At 39.2% G+C, this 17988-nt stretch overlaps 1 protein-coding gene across 1 annotated transcript in view; it reads left to right on the top strand.

The window, feature by feature from the left end:
* Window positions 1–2198: 2198 nt before the first annotated feature.
* EOMES (eomesodermin) overlaps window positions 2199–17988 on the top strand; it is a 35939-nt gene continuing 20149 nt past the window's right edge. Inside the window, exon 1 of the mRNA XM_077865502.1 lies at window positions 2199–2395. The gene's annotated coding sequence lies outside the window, so the exon portion shown is untranslated. The remainder of the gene's footprint in view (window positions 2396–17988) is intronic.

Below are 17988 nucleotides of genomic sequence, written 5' to 3'. Positions count from 1 at the left end.
CATGGAGCCTGCCTTTCCCTCTGCCTATGTCTCTGCCTCTCTCTGTGTCATGAGTAAATAAATCTAAAAATAAAAAATAATAAAAAATAAAAAGTAGGCTCTTTAAGGAGAAAACTTAAATAATGTCATCCTCTCAGAATAAAAACTATTCCCAGGCTGTTCCTTAAATAAAATTCCCACCTACTCCTCAATTTACTGTTTGCACTTACTGCAGGTACCAGCAAAGTAATGGAAATGCAGTTCTGCTTGTCCCTGGACAAGGACAGAAAATAGTTTGAGTTAATAGCAAGGAATTCTAACTCATAGCAGGAACAGCTCAGCCGCAATGTGTGGTGTTCCAACTCCCTTTACTTCATGGGTACAGCTAACAAGAGGATCCCTTTTCCTCCATCAAGTTTGACATTGACCATCCTTTGCCTGCTTCCCCAAATGCAATCTCTCTTATATAATATGGAAAGTAAGTCTGATTTTTTTTTTTTGAACCAGCATCTGATAGCCTAGCTATTAAAAAGCCATTCACCAGGAAATTGAAGCTAAGGATTCTAACAAGTGGCTTGTTAGCAGAGAATGTCCTGACTGAAGTAAGGAGCAGGCTTGTCACTTTTTACCTCATCCTCTGAGGATAATAAGTAAGGAGGACAAAATGAGTGCAGCCCTCCTGGGTCTCCCCTTAAGAGTTTAAAAGCAAAATATTGATTTTGAGTTACCCTGCTTCAACTCAGCTTTGCTCTCATGATATTTTTATTCCCTTGTAGATTCCTGGGTCCATTTGTTGCAGATTTTAAAAGTAAATCACTGGTGAATCTGTGGTGTGTCCATGTAACATTTCTGCACCTAAAAATATGGTCAATTGACACCTTAAAGGTTTCTGAGCAGCTCTAACTCTAAGTGACATCTCTGGTTGCGTCCCCAGTATGCTCAAAACAGATAAAGTGGATGCATTGATTTTAGTTGTATAAAACCCTTGACAAAATCTCTTTGTGGCCATCTCTGCAGTCTCCTGATGATTTAGAAAGGATTTGCTTATGACACAAATGTGATCCTTCCACTCCTTTCCATTTTGTTTTTCAACTAGGTCCACGGTGAATTTCCTGAAGACCAGCAGCAGAAAGTGCTTAGGTACCCAGGGCTAGCCATGGAATCTTTACTCATTTGTATTAGGAGGTAGCACTAGAATTGTGACTCAGACTATATCAATATTATTGTCAGGAGAGCCTTGAATTGGATCACTTTAGGATTCTTAAATTCTAACAACCGTTTTAAAATGAACTTTCTTCTGCTGTATACAAAGATTTGTTGACTAAATTTGGACCAGTGAGAGCTGGGGGGAAAGTATACTTAGATGCATTTTAAATGAAATTTGACACTCTTCCATGGTGGAAGATCCACCCACTCATCTTGAGATGAGATAAAAAGAGTTTACATTACAAGATAAGTCTACATTCTTTTTTTTTTTTTTTTTGATAAGTCTACATTCTGACTCTTCATTTAAATTTCTCAGAACTCCCTAACCTTATTAATTGTTTCATATGCATCCAAACAAATGAACTTCATTCTTTCCTGGACTTTTTTCCCATGCAAATGAGGAGACATTTCTAGCTAACAAAACAGATCTCAGCTTCTCTATCTGAAAAGGGAGGTTCTGGAAGTCTCTAAAATGTTTTGATATTAAATCCCAAATGTGGAAGATTGCTCTTGGCTGTGACATAGAGATGCTAGGTAACCTTGATCATTTATTTTCACTCCAGTGTTTTATACCTCTAGATGTCTCTCTAGAAAATGAATGTCACCACATTCCTCTGAAATAAATATTTCTCCACAGGGCTGCTGATACAGTCATCAAAAAGGTAAAAATTCATTTGTTCAATATCATGTATTGAGATAAGAAAGCAAGGAGCTGCTATAAAGTGATGAATAAGACGTGGATCATGGTGAGACACAAGCAAAGAAATCAATGGTCAAATTTTAAAGATTTGAAGAAAGAGCCAGAAGAGACTCCTAATTCAGCAGTGGGAGAGGGTGGGAATGTCAGAAGAAGCTTCCAAAAGATGAGACAGTTGAACCGAATACAGCGGGTAAGAGTTTACCAAGTATAAAGAAGATGTCCTAGCCTCTAGGGCTGCCATAACAAAGAACCACTGACAGGGTGGCTTAGAACAATAGAACTTTATTGTCTCATAGTTCTAGAAGTGCAGTGTGAAATTGAGGTGTCCCTCTGAAGGCATTGGGGGAGACTCTGTCCCAGGCTTGCCTCCTGGCTTCTGGTGATTCCTGGGCTTGTAACAGCATCACTGCAATCCTCACACAATGCTCCTTCTGGTTGTGTGTGTGTGTTCAAATTTTCCTTTTTTCCAAGGACATCAATCATACTGGAATAAGGGTCTCTCGTACTCAGGTATGATTTCATCTTAATTTAATTGCATCTGCAGTGAATCTATTTCCAAATAAAGCTACATTCTGTAGGTACTGGGCTTAGGACTTAAACACATGAGTAAGGGTGGGGGACACAATTCAACCTAGCATGGGGGGGTGGGAGGGGGGGTGGAAAGCCAACAAGGCCAGGCAAATTCCTGTACAGTCACCGTAGGAGGACTCTGGGGTGGGGCTGAAGCATGTGCTGGAAAGAGTGGAAGGAGCCTGGGAGAGTGATAAGCAGTCAGATCACAAGAACCCTGGGAGCCGACCACACACCTTGACTCTTATCCTGAAGATCACATCATGGGAAGCCACTGATCAGAGGCATGGCGTAATCAGGTGTGCAGCTTAAAAAAGTTCTCTGACATCACATGGCAGGTCAATGGAAAGGGGCAAAATAGAGGCGGGGGAGGGATCCTTTAACAGAAGCAGAGGGCAAAAATAGCAGCTCCTATCTTAAGAACCATTTCTTTAGTCTAATTATTTAATTAATAATTGTTTCCTCATTAACACTAATTTCCTAGAAAGCAGTTATGCTCATAATCAGACTCACTGAGGTCCTACCAAATGCCTTGGTATGGTATGGTATGAGGTTATGGGAATATTTATCATAAATTGCATAGATAGCTGTATCTTAGATATATTATAAATATCTGAGTCAAAATTATGAAGCATATAAATGTGTTGAGAAGGCAGTGCAAAATAAATTAGGCAAAGAAAACAAAATAGATGAGAGAGAAAATAAAAGTCAATACCAGAAGAGTGATGTGTTGCTAAAAGTGAAAATTTTAGGAAAGCCTTCTGAAAGAAGTGGTAATTTGTACAGATCTTTAAAAACAAGGGCAATTTAGACATAATAAGAATGAGCTGAGTTGATGTTTCAATCTCTCATTTTAAAACAAGTTATTACTGTTTTCAACTACCAGGAGCTTAACTAAGAACTCCTTAACAATGCCAAGATTAGGAGTAAAAAAGTCATAATTGGTACACATTGCAAACTGCTTTAGTTTAAAAAACACAAAATTTTTGTAACTCCACACACGGAAATCTATGCCACGTAAATGCCTTGCTTCCAACATTAGCACTTTAACATTAGGAACTGGCTGGCTATTCTAGGGAGACAATATGAAACCTTCTCCCAGAAAAATATACAGCACTGAATGTCAGCACTCTGGCAAGTAAACCACGGCAATGCCTTTCTGAGCCATCCCAACTTGTTCAGAATCCAGAAAGAAAGTGATTCATTTTTGCCCTTTAGGAAACAGGAGCAATTTTCATATTGTGAAATCTTGGCAATGGTTTCCTCTTCACAATAGGCGAGGGGGGAAAAGCTGCATTAGGTACCATCTGTCAAATAAAATCCTTCAAAACTAGCAGTGACACCAGAATAAAAGAACATGGTGCAAATGTGGACAATTTGTTTTATGTGCATAATCCGGTTAAGAGAAGCTGTCTTCAGATGGTTTATTATCCTTCCTTCATAGTGACATTAAAAAATGTCATACTTGAGGCACTTGGGTAGTTCAGTCAGTTAAGTGGCTGACTCTTGTTTTCAGCTCCCGTCAAGATTTCAGGGTCCTGGGATGGAGCCCTGCTTGGAGCTCAGTGCTCAGCCTTTTTGGGATTGTTTCTCCCTCTGCCCCTCTCCCCACTTGGGCATGTGGATGCTCGCACAACTCTCTCTCCAAAATAAATAAATAAATCTTTAAAAAAAAAAAAGCATTATATTAAACAAAGAGAACTTACAGCATGTAATTGGACCTCGTCTTTATTTTAGGCCTCCTACTCTCCTGCTAAAATGCATTCAATGTGGAAATGCCCTCTGCCCCAGGATAAAATTCAGGATGAAAACTCAGTCCTGTGATTTTTCTAATAACTCTGTAAAGAAGAAAGTGGCGGGGAGGGGGCGGGGGGAGGAAGGCAGGCAGGATTACAATCATTTTAAGTTAGAAAACTTGTCTTAGTAGCTAAACCTCTGTAATCTCATATACTAATCATGAATTTCGAACATGATTTTAAAGTAAAACATTCTCCTTTCTTAACTCTGGAGGCTTCTGAAGACAGGAAGCTGGGGGAAGCAGCTTGAACCTGTTCTCATGCTCTTCATCCCCACACCTCCTGCCTCATCCTCCCCTCTTCCCATCAGGATTGCTGACTCATTCTGGGAATCAGAGCAGCGGGAAGATGATGAAAAGAAGCAGAAACCTTTCACTGGTCTGATTCTGTCATTGTCATATGATGACATGTGAGGCTGCCAATTGATGAAAGTTGATTCTCCTTCCCGGGAATTTTCATGTTTTGTTCGGAGACCACCAGAGGGAACATGCACTTCCTATGACACAGGTGAAGCATTTCCTCTCTTTGGCCACTCTCCCCTCTGCTATTTGAAGTGTCCCATCCGTCCACTCCACAGTCTCTCAGTGGCCTCATTACCCCTACAGGTGGCTCTTCCTTTTGGATAGGATTTAAAATGTCTCTCCCTTCTCTTTTCTCTTCTCACATCCTATCCTTGGGAAAGTCTCATTCTCCCTTTAGCACAACAATCTTTAACATCCACCTTCAGACACTTCAGCTGATGGGAAAGTGACTTGTTATAGATGGACCAGGAGGGATGACCCTCTTAATAGTGACGGTCCTGATGATGCTAATACTTACTGACTACTTACTAGTGCCAGATACTTTTAACAACACTTTTCCTGAATGAACTCCCTGAATCTTCACAACAAACCTATATGGTAGGAATTATTATCTCTAGGAAACGGAAGCACGGAGAAAGTGCTGAGTCACCTAGCCAGTAAATGGTGGTGCATGGATAGTTCCTCTTTTCATTGCATTCTGGTCTCATACTTAGGTTTCCTGAATGCCTTTTGCCACCACCCCTCTCTCTTGCACACATCCTGTGCCACTCTCCTGAGAGAACTCCTCTCAAGAAAACAGGATTCCTAGTACCATAGACAAATCCTTAAAAGATATATATACTCATGTCAAACCAAGTGGCACAGTGTCTGTTCCAACTCTTGCTTTAACCAGACCTAAGATAATTCACTCTGGATATTTGGCCAACATCAGGAAGAAAAACACAAGGTAACTCAAGTGGTCACAAGAATAGACTCCAGTGGTCTTGCCTCATTCCCACCTTGTCCTTTATTTGCTATACTTTCCTTTCTTAGCTTGTTCTTTGATAGAGAAGAAACTAGCCTTGGCTCTTGCAGCTAGACATCGGGTTGTCATCTTGGCCAAAGGCATCTTGGTTTTTTTGTTTGTTTTTTAAAAATGTTTAGATTTATTCATGAGAAACACAGAGAGAAAGGCAGAGACATAGGCAGAGGGAGAAGCAGGCTCCATGCAGGGAGCCTGATGTGGGACTTGATCCCAGGACCCCAAGATCAAGGCCTGAGCGGAAGGCAAACGCTCGACCACTGAGCCACCCAGGTGCCTCAAGGCATCTTGTTAATAGATGAACCAAGTGCTGTTAGACCCCAAGACCACAACCTCTCAGGCCAACTAGGGAACATCAAACATGAAACACTGGAAAACAATCAATTTCCACTTTCTCACACCTGTGACAATTTGGAGAATTCCACAATATAAGTATGTGTGTTTTCAGCCATACATTGGTGCAACATTAGAGCATCTCATCTGCAAAAGCCACTAAGTTGGAGATCATCAGCTATATAGTGAGAACAAATAAAGGTTATTACATTCTATATAAAGAAAAAAACCACAATCCTCCAGTCTGCCTTGAGTGTGTCACTAGCAGATGTGAGGACCCGTGGAATCATATCCAAATTCAACCAATCAGATAGCGACTCCTGAATGCTGAAGATGTCTCCTGCAAATAATTGACTTGTCCCAGCCATCAATTTAAGAAACTATCTGTAGTAGCAGTTAAGAAGGCTTATTTTAAGCAAAACTGATGTATTAAAATATGTATTACAAAAGATTAATGTTTAATAATTAAGTTGGTAGTAACTAACAAGGTTTTGTTCATCTAAAATATCCAATTTAAATGAATAGCTGATTTTTTTTTTAAATATTTAACTTATTTATTTGAGAGAGAGAGAGAGCAAGCACACAAACTGGCAGAGGCAGAAACAGACTCCTTGCTGAGCAGGGAGTCCAACAGAGGGCTCTATCCCAGCACCCTGGGATCATGGCCTGAACTGAAGGCAGAAGCTTAACCCACTGAGCCACCCAGGCACCCCAAATAGTTAATTTTTAAAAAGAAATGCAAATGGTAATGAACATGGAAAAAATCCTCAACTTCAGTCCTTAATTTTTAAAATGCAAATCAAGGTAACATACCATTTTTTAACCTATCAGACTGAAATAGCACAACTTCTCTCAAAGTTATATATTCCTCTCCTGATTTTATATGCATTTTACACAAATATTCATATTTTTAAATTTAGATTATTTATTTGAGAAAGAGGGAAAACACTCAAACATGAGTATGTGCAGTGGAGGGGAGAGGAACAGAGGGAGAGAGAGAGAATCCTAAACTGACTCTGCCCTGAGCGCAGAGACCCACATGGGGCTTGATCTCAAGACCCAGAGATGGCAACCAGAGCTGAAACCAAGAGTTGGAGGCTTGACCGACTGCACCACTGAAACGCCCCATAGATATTCACTTTTAAAATGATGAAGTCAGAAACGCAGAGCATTTCAAATCCGCAGATATTTCCATTGCATTGACTGGAGAGGAGGTATGGAAGAGAACAGTCCAGAAGAGTCACTGAGGCAAACCTCAAGTTGTGGTAAAAGATACTAACATTTTTGTGGTCCTTGATTCCTTGGGTAAATCTGGTTCCCAAAGGAGTAAATCCATTTACAGCACCACAGTTGATACTTTCAGCAGTATTAGGTTTTATTGTTTTAAAAATATTCCTTAGGCAAGAGGGACTCATGGGTTTGATTTAGTTGTTTTGAATTGTTTGAATTACTAGTAATGTAAATCTTTGTTTTAAAGATGCAATCTTCTTTCATGAAAAATTTTGTTCATTATCACTTATCATACTATTCCCTTATTTGACATATGATATTTACAATGAGTATTCCTTACTCCACTGTTTCATTTTGGTTTGATGTTTTTTAAATTATGCACATTTTCTATTTCTTATAGTCAAATTTGTCTCTCTTTTCCTCAGTAATTATAAAAACATCTTTTCTAAGATAGAAAATTAAGTATGCTCCAAAAATGTGATATATGAGGGTATTTATTTTTAAAACCTTTCACTCTAAAGTCACCAGGAATTAATTTTGACATGTTATTCAAGGTATAGGTTTAAAAATGAAATTTCCTTGTGATTCCTGGCTGGCTCAGTCAGGAGAATGTGTGACTCTTGATATCGGGGGTCATGAGTTCGAGCCCCACATTGGGTGTAGAGATTACTTAAATAAATAAAACTTAAATAACAAAAAAACAAAAACAGGTTTAAAAGATAAAATAAAATGAAGTTTCCTGTCCCTCCACAATTGCTGAGCTGGGCTGTCAATACCATTTAATGAAGAATTGCTCTCTATACTCATTTGAGGTAGCTGTCTCACTGTATGTACTCATATCCCAAAATCTCTGCAGATTTCATCAGAATTTGCATAGAATCCAGTTCAAGTTTTATCTGTGGTCACTGTCCCACCCCAAACCCAAACATATGTCATCCACCTAATCAACAAGCCCAGCAGTGTCTAATCCAAAGCATCTCTTAAAGCCAGTGATCTCCATGTTTATTGCAACACCCAGAGCTCAAGCCACTAGCATCACTTGCTTAGACCAGTTCACAAACTCTGAACTCCTTTTCTGACAGCTGGAGGGATACTTTAAAAATATAAATCCTGCTTATAATCCTCTGCTGCTCATATTGCTATTATATAGCATTTAGACTAAAATGTAAAATGCTTATTCGGGGACCACGAGTGCTGTACGATCTGGTCCCTGAGCACCTTTCTCATCTCCTCTCACGTCACTGTCTGCCACTGTCTCCAGAACCGTCTCCTTTCAGGTTCAAGAAAATCATAAATTGGTCCTCACATGGCGGGTGCTGTGTGTGCTGCCCCCATGCTGAAAATGCACTTCCTCCTGATTCAGGCTGCTGCCCATCTTTGGGGCTGATAGGAACCCCGAGGGTGGGCTTCCCTGGGCTCTCTGTCCAGAGCGGTTCTCCCATCAGCTTTTCATACCAACTGGCTCTACTTTCTCCCTCACTCGTATCAGGATCTGCAATTGCCTTACCTACTTGTTTTCTGGTTTGTCTTCTGTATCCTCTTTTACAAATTCCTTGAAAGGAAAGATCTTGTGTGTCTTCTTCATTCCCATACACCCAGCACTTTGTATAGTGAAGGTTACACAGTAAGTGTCCGGCTGGATGCTGAGCAGGAGGATGAACAGACAGGAGTCCCCTGGTGCTCTTCCCCAGCACCTCCATCCCTAGATTAATGTCTTCTGCAGTGACTTAGTGTTTGTTACCCCCAAGTATTCATTTTCCCCCTTTCCTGTTCCTTACCACTCTCTATGTTTGTGAGGTTGTGTGTGTGCCATCCCCAAGGCCAGGAGTGGCCTGATCTCTCTAGGCACAGACACTGGTTCAGTGATGACCAGGATAGGAAAGCTACTTCAGGTCTGAGACTAGAGAAGAAGCCAGGAGCTTCTGGGGAAGACTCTGCCTTTTTCTTCCATATTGTTAAGATATGAATTAGACTTAATGTAGTCCCAATGAGAATCCCAGCAGGCTTTTTTTTTTTTTTCATAGCAAAAGGAACAATAAAAGGAAGAAATTAACAAAGATAAATGAAAATATGCATGAATACATCGTTTTTCTTTTTCTAAAATAGTGATTTAAGTAATTTAAGTGTTTAGTTCATTTACCTCCTCTTTTTCATTTTGTTTTATAAACTCATTTAAAGCTGCAGCTTTGGGCACCTGGGTGGCTCAGTTGGTCAGGTGTCTGCCTTTGGCTCAGGTCATGATTTCAGGGACCCAGGATCAAGCACCACATCTGGTTCCCTGCTCAGAGGGGATCCTGCTTCTCCCTCTCTCCCTACTTCTCCCCCTGCTTATGCTCTCTATCTCTGTCAAGTAAATAAATAAAACATTAAAAAAAATAAAGCTGCAGCTTTATAGGGACTCTTGGTTGGCTCAGTGGTTGGGCATCTGCCTTTGGCTCCAGTCATGGTCCCGAGGTCCTAGGATCGAGTCCTGCATCAGGCTCCCCAAGGGAAACCTGCTTCTCCCTCTGCCTATGTCTCTGCCTTTCTCTCTCTCATGAATAAATAAAATCTTAAAAAAAAAAAAAACCCTGCAGCTTTATAGATATTTGTCAAGCTAAATCTAAAATTCATATGGAAATGTAAAGGACCTGAAGCAACTGTAGTCTGGGCTGCATCCTATTAGTGTGGGCATGTGCTACTCATATGCTTTCCTTACTCTTTTAAAGATACCTTAATTCTATTCTTAATTCCTCCCTTAGTCCCAATATTGTTAGAAAAGATTGACTGCTTAGCTTCTGTAAATTCCAAAGAGGTCTGAGTTTTAAACATTCAAATCTATACTGCTAGATTAGAAACAATTAGAAATTGTTTTCTAATTTCAACCATTTGGGAAGCTAAAAAGAAATTTGAGACTTCTTTTTTGAAAAATATTTTAAAGATTTTATTTATTTATTTGAGAGAGACAGAGAGAGCATGCACAAACCTAGGAAGAGGCAGAGGAAGAGGGAGAAGCAGGCTCCCCACTGAGCAGGGAGCACAAAGCCAGAGCTCCATCCCAGGACCCCAGGATCATGATCTGAGCTGAAGGCAGATGCTTAACCAAATGAGCCACCCAGGTACCCCTTGAAGATATTTTTTATAAAATTTCCTCAAATTCTTGAAATGTCCTGTCCCATAACTTTAAAAGTAACTATCACCTTAAGTTTCAATCATCTAATTGGTGCCTTTTGCCCATCATATATTTATGAACCTAAGAATGAAAACCAAGTCTTTATCCTGTAGGTCCCTATGCCCTGTGCCATCAGATCTCTTCAGAGAAGAAATAGAGGTTCAACGGCTAGTTTTAATGGAGAAACGGCTTCACTCCCTAAACTGTCACACTCTGTCACACATCTGAGAATTTTCAACAGAAAAGTAATTGGCCACTTTCCTCATGTTCTGAAAGGGGAAATCTGAGGACATTCGCACAATTTTCATAAATCTGGGGTACTTAACAGTCCTCTTCTCCACATCCAGTTGCTGCAGTTCATTTTGTATCAATGTGTATACTCTGAACTCCTAAATACAGAAAGTTAATTGAAAGTATACCATTGGCCTTCTTAGACAAAGATAATATACTGGCAAAAATGTTGCTTTCTGTCTTTACAGGCACAGATAAAGAGATTGACATTACATCCATTCCTTTTCTCTGGAATCACAAGTTTAAGCATTGTACTCAGCAGTAGTAATACTAGATCTTTAAAGAATGAGGCATGCAAAAAATAAATAAGTAACAAGCAATCTATAAGTAGTGATTCTTTGGTTTAATTCAAACATTCACTTTTTCTAGATAACATCTTAAAAATATAATTTTTTCTTTCAAATTAAATTGTCTTCTTTCTGTTGTTGCCATTCTTTGGTTCGTTTTGTATTACCAGTAACATTTGTAAGATCACATTATAATAATAGTAACAAGGAATGCTGGGGTGACTCAGCTGGTTAAGTGGCTCAAGTCATGATCTCAGGATCCTGGGATCGAGCCCCACATCTGGCTCTCTGCTCTGTAGGGAGTCTGCTTCTCCCTCTCCCTCTGTTCTCTTACTCTCTCAAATTAATAAACAAAATCTTAAAAAAATAATAATGACAATGTTAAAGAATTAATAGATTTAACAATCCTAAAAGACATAAATCTAACCTTATTAATCCTGGCATCCTCAAGGCTAGGACAGAGCCTGGCACCTATTCAGTCCTTTATAAATTTGGATTAAATTTGTGTTAAATGTAGCTGGCACTGAAAAAAATGCTGTAGTCCTAGGAAAAGCTTTATGTTGTCCAGGATAAATCACATACCTGGAGTCAGTTGTTAAGATCCTTTGACTTATTTGGTACTCTGCTAAAGTCTTTCTCCCTATTCTGGAAGCTCATTTAATCCAACTATAGTTTTTTGGTAGCAACGGTTTATAATCCTACTAAAGAAGGAGGAAGGGCAGCCCGGGTGGCGCAGCGGTTTAGCGCCACCGTCAGCCCAGGGCGTGATCCTGGAGACCCGGGATCGAGTCCCACGTCAGGCTCCCTGCATGGAGCCTGCTTCTCCCTCTGCCTGTTTCTCCCTCTGCCTGTGTCTCTGCCTCTCTCTCTCTCATGAATAAATAAAAATAAAAACATTAAAAAAAAAAAAAAAAAAGAAGGAGGAAGACCAGGACAAAGGAGGGGGAGAAGAGAAGGAAAAAAAAAGAAAAAAGGTATATAAACAACATTTTTCTACCTTATCTCTCTTATTGCTTTTTGTTCATAGTGAGCCATCTAGGAAGTAGATTTGGGTCCAGAAGAGATGGTCTATACCAGGTGTTCAATTAGATATCCTATAGTCCATATTCAGCCCACAGATATGCTTTCTTGGCCCTAGACAACATTTTTCTGGATTTTAAGATATGTAAATGGTTTTCAATATTTTAAAATCCAGAAATTTGCACAAATATCTAAATTCTGATCTTTCTTGAATAAAAATGAGAAGAATTAACAAAAGTAGTCTCTTATTCTCACCAGGTGGCAGTGGGCTAGGGCTGAATCAGGATTGTCTCTTTAGATGGGGGGGAGGTCCAATGTGCCACAGACACCCCAATTCCAATTCTGTCTGCAATCTCTAATGTCAGCTGCACTTGTGATGGCTGCATTGCAGACAGCAGTCAAGCATGGTGGCTAAGGGCATGGACTCTGGACCAGGTTGCCTGGGTTTGAATCTAGATTCCATCATTTTTGACCAGTGTTCACTTTAGGGAAGTTGCCTGATCTTTCTGTACCCCTTGGTTCCTTATTTGTAAAGTGGGATAATAGCTGTTACCCAACTTTGTGATGAGAATTAAATGATTCTATACACGAAATACTTAAAATAGTGCCCCCCCCCCACACACACACATATACACTGCAATCCAGTGACACATCCAGTAAACACCAGGTATTATCACCATCTTGCCTGAGCTGTGTTTTCTTATGGTGGAGTTAAGAAAAAAAATCAAATAGCACTTAACCTTCTGTCTCTATTGAAAGTGGAAAATATACAATAGACTCAGAAAGCAAAGCATATTTCTGCATGTGGAATATGCAAATAAAATGTATGTGTGTCAAAAAAATGGATGACCCGTTATGAAATAATGCACAGTAAGAACTTTAACCAGAAATACAAAAAACTATGGAAAATCATCATCAAAATAAAAGATTGGTGGGCGCCTGGGTGGCTCAGTCAGTTGGGTGTCTGCCTCAGCTCAGGTAATGATCCTGGGCTGGGGTCCTGAGATCAAGCCTCAAGTTGGACTCCCTGCTCACTGGGGAGCCTGCTTCTCCGTCTCCCTCTTGCCCCCTGCTTGTGCTATCTCAAATAAATAAATAAAACCTTTAAAAAATAAAATAAAAATTGGGATTTCAACAAGAGTTCTTTAAAAATTCAAGCAGTATAATTGATCTTGATATAAAATACAATAACATATTAAGAGACAAGAAAGTGGCAGTAACACTGCTTCCCTCATTCACTTTATCTGCCTGGGTCTTAATAGGCATCAGGTCTGGTTTCAGGACAAGTCTAAGAACACCCCCCACAAACAATAGTTGTCTGGGTGAAGCAAACTGAACTAAAACCCCCAAACATTAGAAAAGCCAAGTGTAAATCTGTTTAATGTTTACAGTATTGTAAAGAAGAAAATGCTAGAAAACTGTGAATATGAAAAATCACATTTCTAAACAAACAACTTAATAATACAATAAATATAAAATAGACTTCTGCAAAAGGTGGCCCAGGCTTACAGAACACTTTCTTCCACAAAACAAACAAAATGAACAAAAGCCATCCTACACAAAGAATAAGCCAGCCATGCTAAAACAAAGGAGCAAATAACCTACTATTATAAACCATGATAAGAATAATCTAGAAGAGGGGCACTGGGATAGCTCAGTCCGTTGAGCATCCAACTCTTGATTTTGGCTCAGGTCATGATCTCAGGGTCAGTTGGGAGTCAGCTTGAAGATGCTTTCTCTCCTTTTACCTCTCTTTGCCCTCAAACAAATAGATGAATCTTTTAAAAAGAAGATGAAAAGGGGACCCCTGGGTGGCTCAGTTGTTGAGCATCTGCCTTCACCTCAGGGTCTGATCCTGGGGTTCTGGGATTGAATCCCCACATTGGGTTCCCTGGGGGAGCCTGCTTTTCCCTCTGCCTGTGTCTGTGCTTTTCTCTGAGCAGGGAGCCTGCCCTGGGGCTCGATCCCAGAACCTGAGATCATGACCTGAACTCAAATCAAGACCTGGACACTTAAGGAACTGAACCATCCAGGCACACCTAAATGTTCTTATTTTTTGAAGGGAAAACAACATGTCAAACTTATAAGAAGATAGGTATAATGTAGATACAATGGACTGGAAACTAAATCTCAAAGTCTACAGTCAGAAATTCAAAGGCGTGAGGCAGTGGCTGTACTAATTCATTCACACAGTCGATTTCAAGGTATGAAACATGTTCTATGGCTGAGACCCTGCACCAGGCATTGAGAATCCAAGCAGTGAATGAAATAGACAGATACACACTCTGCCATGATACGTCCATTCCACCTGGTTGTCCTTATTCACAATAGTCTATAAAAGCAGTTGTGTTTCTGAGGCATAAAAAAACATAAGTATAAGGGGTGCACGTGGGTGGCACAGTCGGTTAAAGGCCAGACTTTTGGTTTTGGCTCGAGTCATGATCTTGGGATCCTGAGACCTAGCCCCACATGGGGTTCCATGCTGGGCGTGAAGCCTGCTAGAGATTCTCTCTGCCCTCCACTCCCTCTCCTCCCTCCTGCCCATGTGCACATGCTCTCTCTCTTTCAAAAAAATAAAAAAATAAAAAAACAATAATAATAAATAATTAAAATTTTTTTAAACTTAAATATATTGCTTAAAGCCATAAAAATAGTCACTAACAGTAGGTTTTTTCTGAAATACGGGTAAAGTATGGAGAGGGAGAAAAGAAGACAAAAGATATAGACTGCATCACACACAAAAAGAAGAAAACAAAAAAGGTGGCAAGAAGTAAAATCATAAAATAAAATGGCAGAATTGAGACCAAACATGAAGCATGACTATATTACTATGTAAAACAGATCGCTATATTATATAGCTATACTATGTGGTATAACTGCAAAACGTTTGAAAATTTATGAACTAAATAGATGGATGAGAATAAGAGAAAATAGAAAAAAAGCTTTAAAGGGCATTTCCAGGTTGTATTCATTTCAGGGATACATTCTTATTAAACTGATACAGGTATTTAAGCTGTTCCATAGATAATAAAAAAAAGTTCTAGCTTATTTTTGCAAAGTTAGCATACTATTGTGATTGAAATCTGACAGACAACACAGACCAATTTCTTTTTTAAGTATTTATGAAAATTCCCAAATAATAGATTAGCATGAGAAGTCTAGCAATGTGCTATGGATATGGGTATAAAATATGACTATAGTCAGTTTACTCCAGGATCACAGGGGTATTACATATTAGAGAATCTCTTAGTAAAATTCACCATAATGATAGATTAAATAGGAAAAACTAAACTAATATCTGTGGAAACCAGAGTTGCCAGAGATGAGGGGGTTGTGAAAAGGGACTGATGACAAAGGAGCACTTGTGAATTTTTCAGGGTGATGGAAACTTTCCTTATCTTGACTATGGTATTGGTTACACAATTGTATACATTTGTCACAACTTATCAAACTACACACTTCTAAAAAGAGTGAATCTTTAGGGGTACCTGGTTGGCTCAATGGTTGAGCATCTGCCTTTGGCTCAGGTCATGATGCCGGCATCCTGGGATTGAGTTCCATGTCGTGCTGCCAACAGGGAGCCTCCTTCTCCCTCTGCCTACCACTCTACCTCTCTCTGTGTGCCTCTCATGAATAAATAAATAAAACCTTTTTAAAAAAAAGTGAATCTTCATTGTATATAAAGCATACCTTAATAAATTTTACCTTAAAAATAATTCGTTTGAATAAACATCCTATTCATGTATTTATTTATTTATAAGATTTTATTTATTTATTTGAGAGAGACAGAGATAGCAAGAGAGCACAAGTAGGGGGAGAGCAGGGAGCCTGATGCAGGGCTCAATTCCAGGACCGGGACCCTGGGACCATGACACGAGCTGAAGGCAGATGCCCAACTGACTGAGCCCCCCAGTGCCCCATAAATGTGCTATTTATTTAATTTTTTAAGATGTGACATTATGTTAGATACTAAGAGTAGATGGCAAATTCTTTAATTTGCATAAATCCACAAAATACAGACACAAACTATGTATTTACAAAAACATATTCAAATGTATTCTAAATTCCTACATTTGTCATATATATTCAAAATTTAGCATCAGACTGTATGATTTAATATGAGAAACATTCCACTAAAGTTAGATAAAAGAGCTTAGTGACACTAATATTTAACATTTGTTGTAAAAGATAGTTCAGTATTCAAAAATTAAACTATTAGAAAAGAGGAGGGATTATGACTATGTCTAGGTGAATGATGGGAAAAAACAAAAGATAATCAAATGTAAAGCTACTCAGTCATAAGGGAATTCAGAAAGTAGTTAATAACAAGATGATTCTTTTAAATCAATAGCTTCACTATAGCAAATAAAATCCAATTAGAAAATGTAGGGGTACCTGGGTGGCTCAGTTGGTTAAGCATCTGCCTTCAGCTCAGGTCCTGATCCCAGGGACCAGGGAGCTCCCTGTCAAGCGCTCTGCTCATCAGGGAGACTGCTTCTCCCTCTCCTTCTGCTTCTCCTGCCCTCTCCGCACTCATACTTTCTCTCTCTCTCTCTCTCTCTCTTGCTTTCTCTCAAATAAGTAAATATATACAATCTTTAAAAAAAAATGAAAATGTAATAAAAGATCTCCTTTATAGTAGGAGTAACAATATACTCAACAAAAATACATACAGATTAATTTATCAAGAAAGATATAAGCCAGGGGATCCCTGGGTGGCTCAGCGGTTTAGCGCCTGCCTTCCGCCTAGGGCGTGATCCTGGAGCCCCGGCATCGAGTCCCACGTCGGGCTCCCTGCATGGAGCCTGCTTCTCCCTTTGCCTGTGTCTCTGCTTCTCTCTCTATATATCTCTCATGAATAAATAAATAAATCTTTAAAAAAAAAAAAAAGAAAGATATAAGCCCACATGCACAAAATGTACAGGTTATATTGAGAGAACACTTGAGTAAATGTTAGATACATTAATTTTGGAAAGAAAGTCTATTTAGTAAAGACATCTTTTTTTTATAAATAAATTTTTAGATTCAATGTAATCCAGTGTAACTGAGTGTAATGCAATCCTGATCAAAACTCCAATTCTAAGTTTCATCTAAAAGAATGGCTTTCTTGGCTAATAAGAGAATAGCCAATAAATTGCTTTAAAAAGAAAGTAGTGTAGAGGCACCTGGGTGGCTCAGTGGGTTAAGCTGACTCTTGATTTCTGCTCAGGTCATGATCTCAGGGTCCTGAGAGTGAGCACCTCCTTGGGTTCCACACCCCTCCTGGGGCTGAATGCAGGCTCAGCACAGAGTCTGCTTGAGATTCTTTCTCTCCCTCTCCCATTGCCCCTTCCCCTATTCTCTTTCTCTCTCTCTCTCTCTCTCAAATAAGTAAATATAATCTTTAAAAAAAGCGGTGTATATTTTGGTGCTATGGGGAAAAATTATAAAGCTAAGAAAAAGAATATGTCACTAAAACAAAAAGCCAAATGTTCAATGCTGTTCATAGAACCCAAAAGTATACCCAAGTTTCTTTTTTTTTTTCTTTTTTTTTTAATTGAAGTTTGATTTGCCAACATATAACACCCAGTGCTCATCCCATCAAGTGCCCTCCTCGGTGCCTGTCACCCAATTACCCCGTCCCCCCGCCCACCTCCCCTTACACTACCCTTTATTCATTTCCCAGAGCTAGAGGTCTCTCCTGTTTTGTTTCCCTATCAAATTTTTACCACTCATTTTCCCTCCTTTCCCTTATAATCCCTTTCACTATTTCTTATATTCCTCGTATGAGTGAAACCATATGATGATTGTCCTCCGACTGACTGACTTCACTCAGCCTGATACCCTCCAGTTCCATCCATGTATACCCAAGTTTAGATGGAAATGTAGTATATATTTTTTGAAGCACTTTAGATTAGGGCTAATCAGTAAATGGTTTTTAAACAACTCATTAGCTACTTGTTAGAATGTAAAGATGAATTTCCACCATTCTATTCTTCAAAATTAATTTCAAATGTATCAAAAAAAACATGATATGAAAACATTGGACAAAATCTTAAAAAAGATGGTCTGGTTTTTCTACAGGTTCACCTAAAGTCTAACATGTATTAAGAAAGATATTCA

This window comes from Canis aureus, chromosome 22 (genome assembly GCF_053574225.1).
Source record: "Canis aureus isolate CA01 chromosome 22, VMU_Caureus_v.1.0, whole genome shotgun sequence".
NCBI classification, from domain to species: Eukaryota; Metazoa; Chordata; class Mammalia; order Carnivora; family Canidae; genus Canis; species Canis aureus.
Note: the sequence above shows the minus strand (reverse complement) of the source record. Positions and strands in the feature narration are given on the sequence as shown.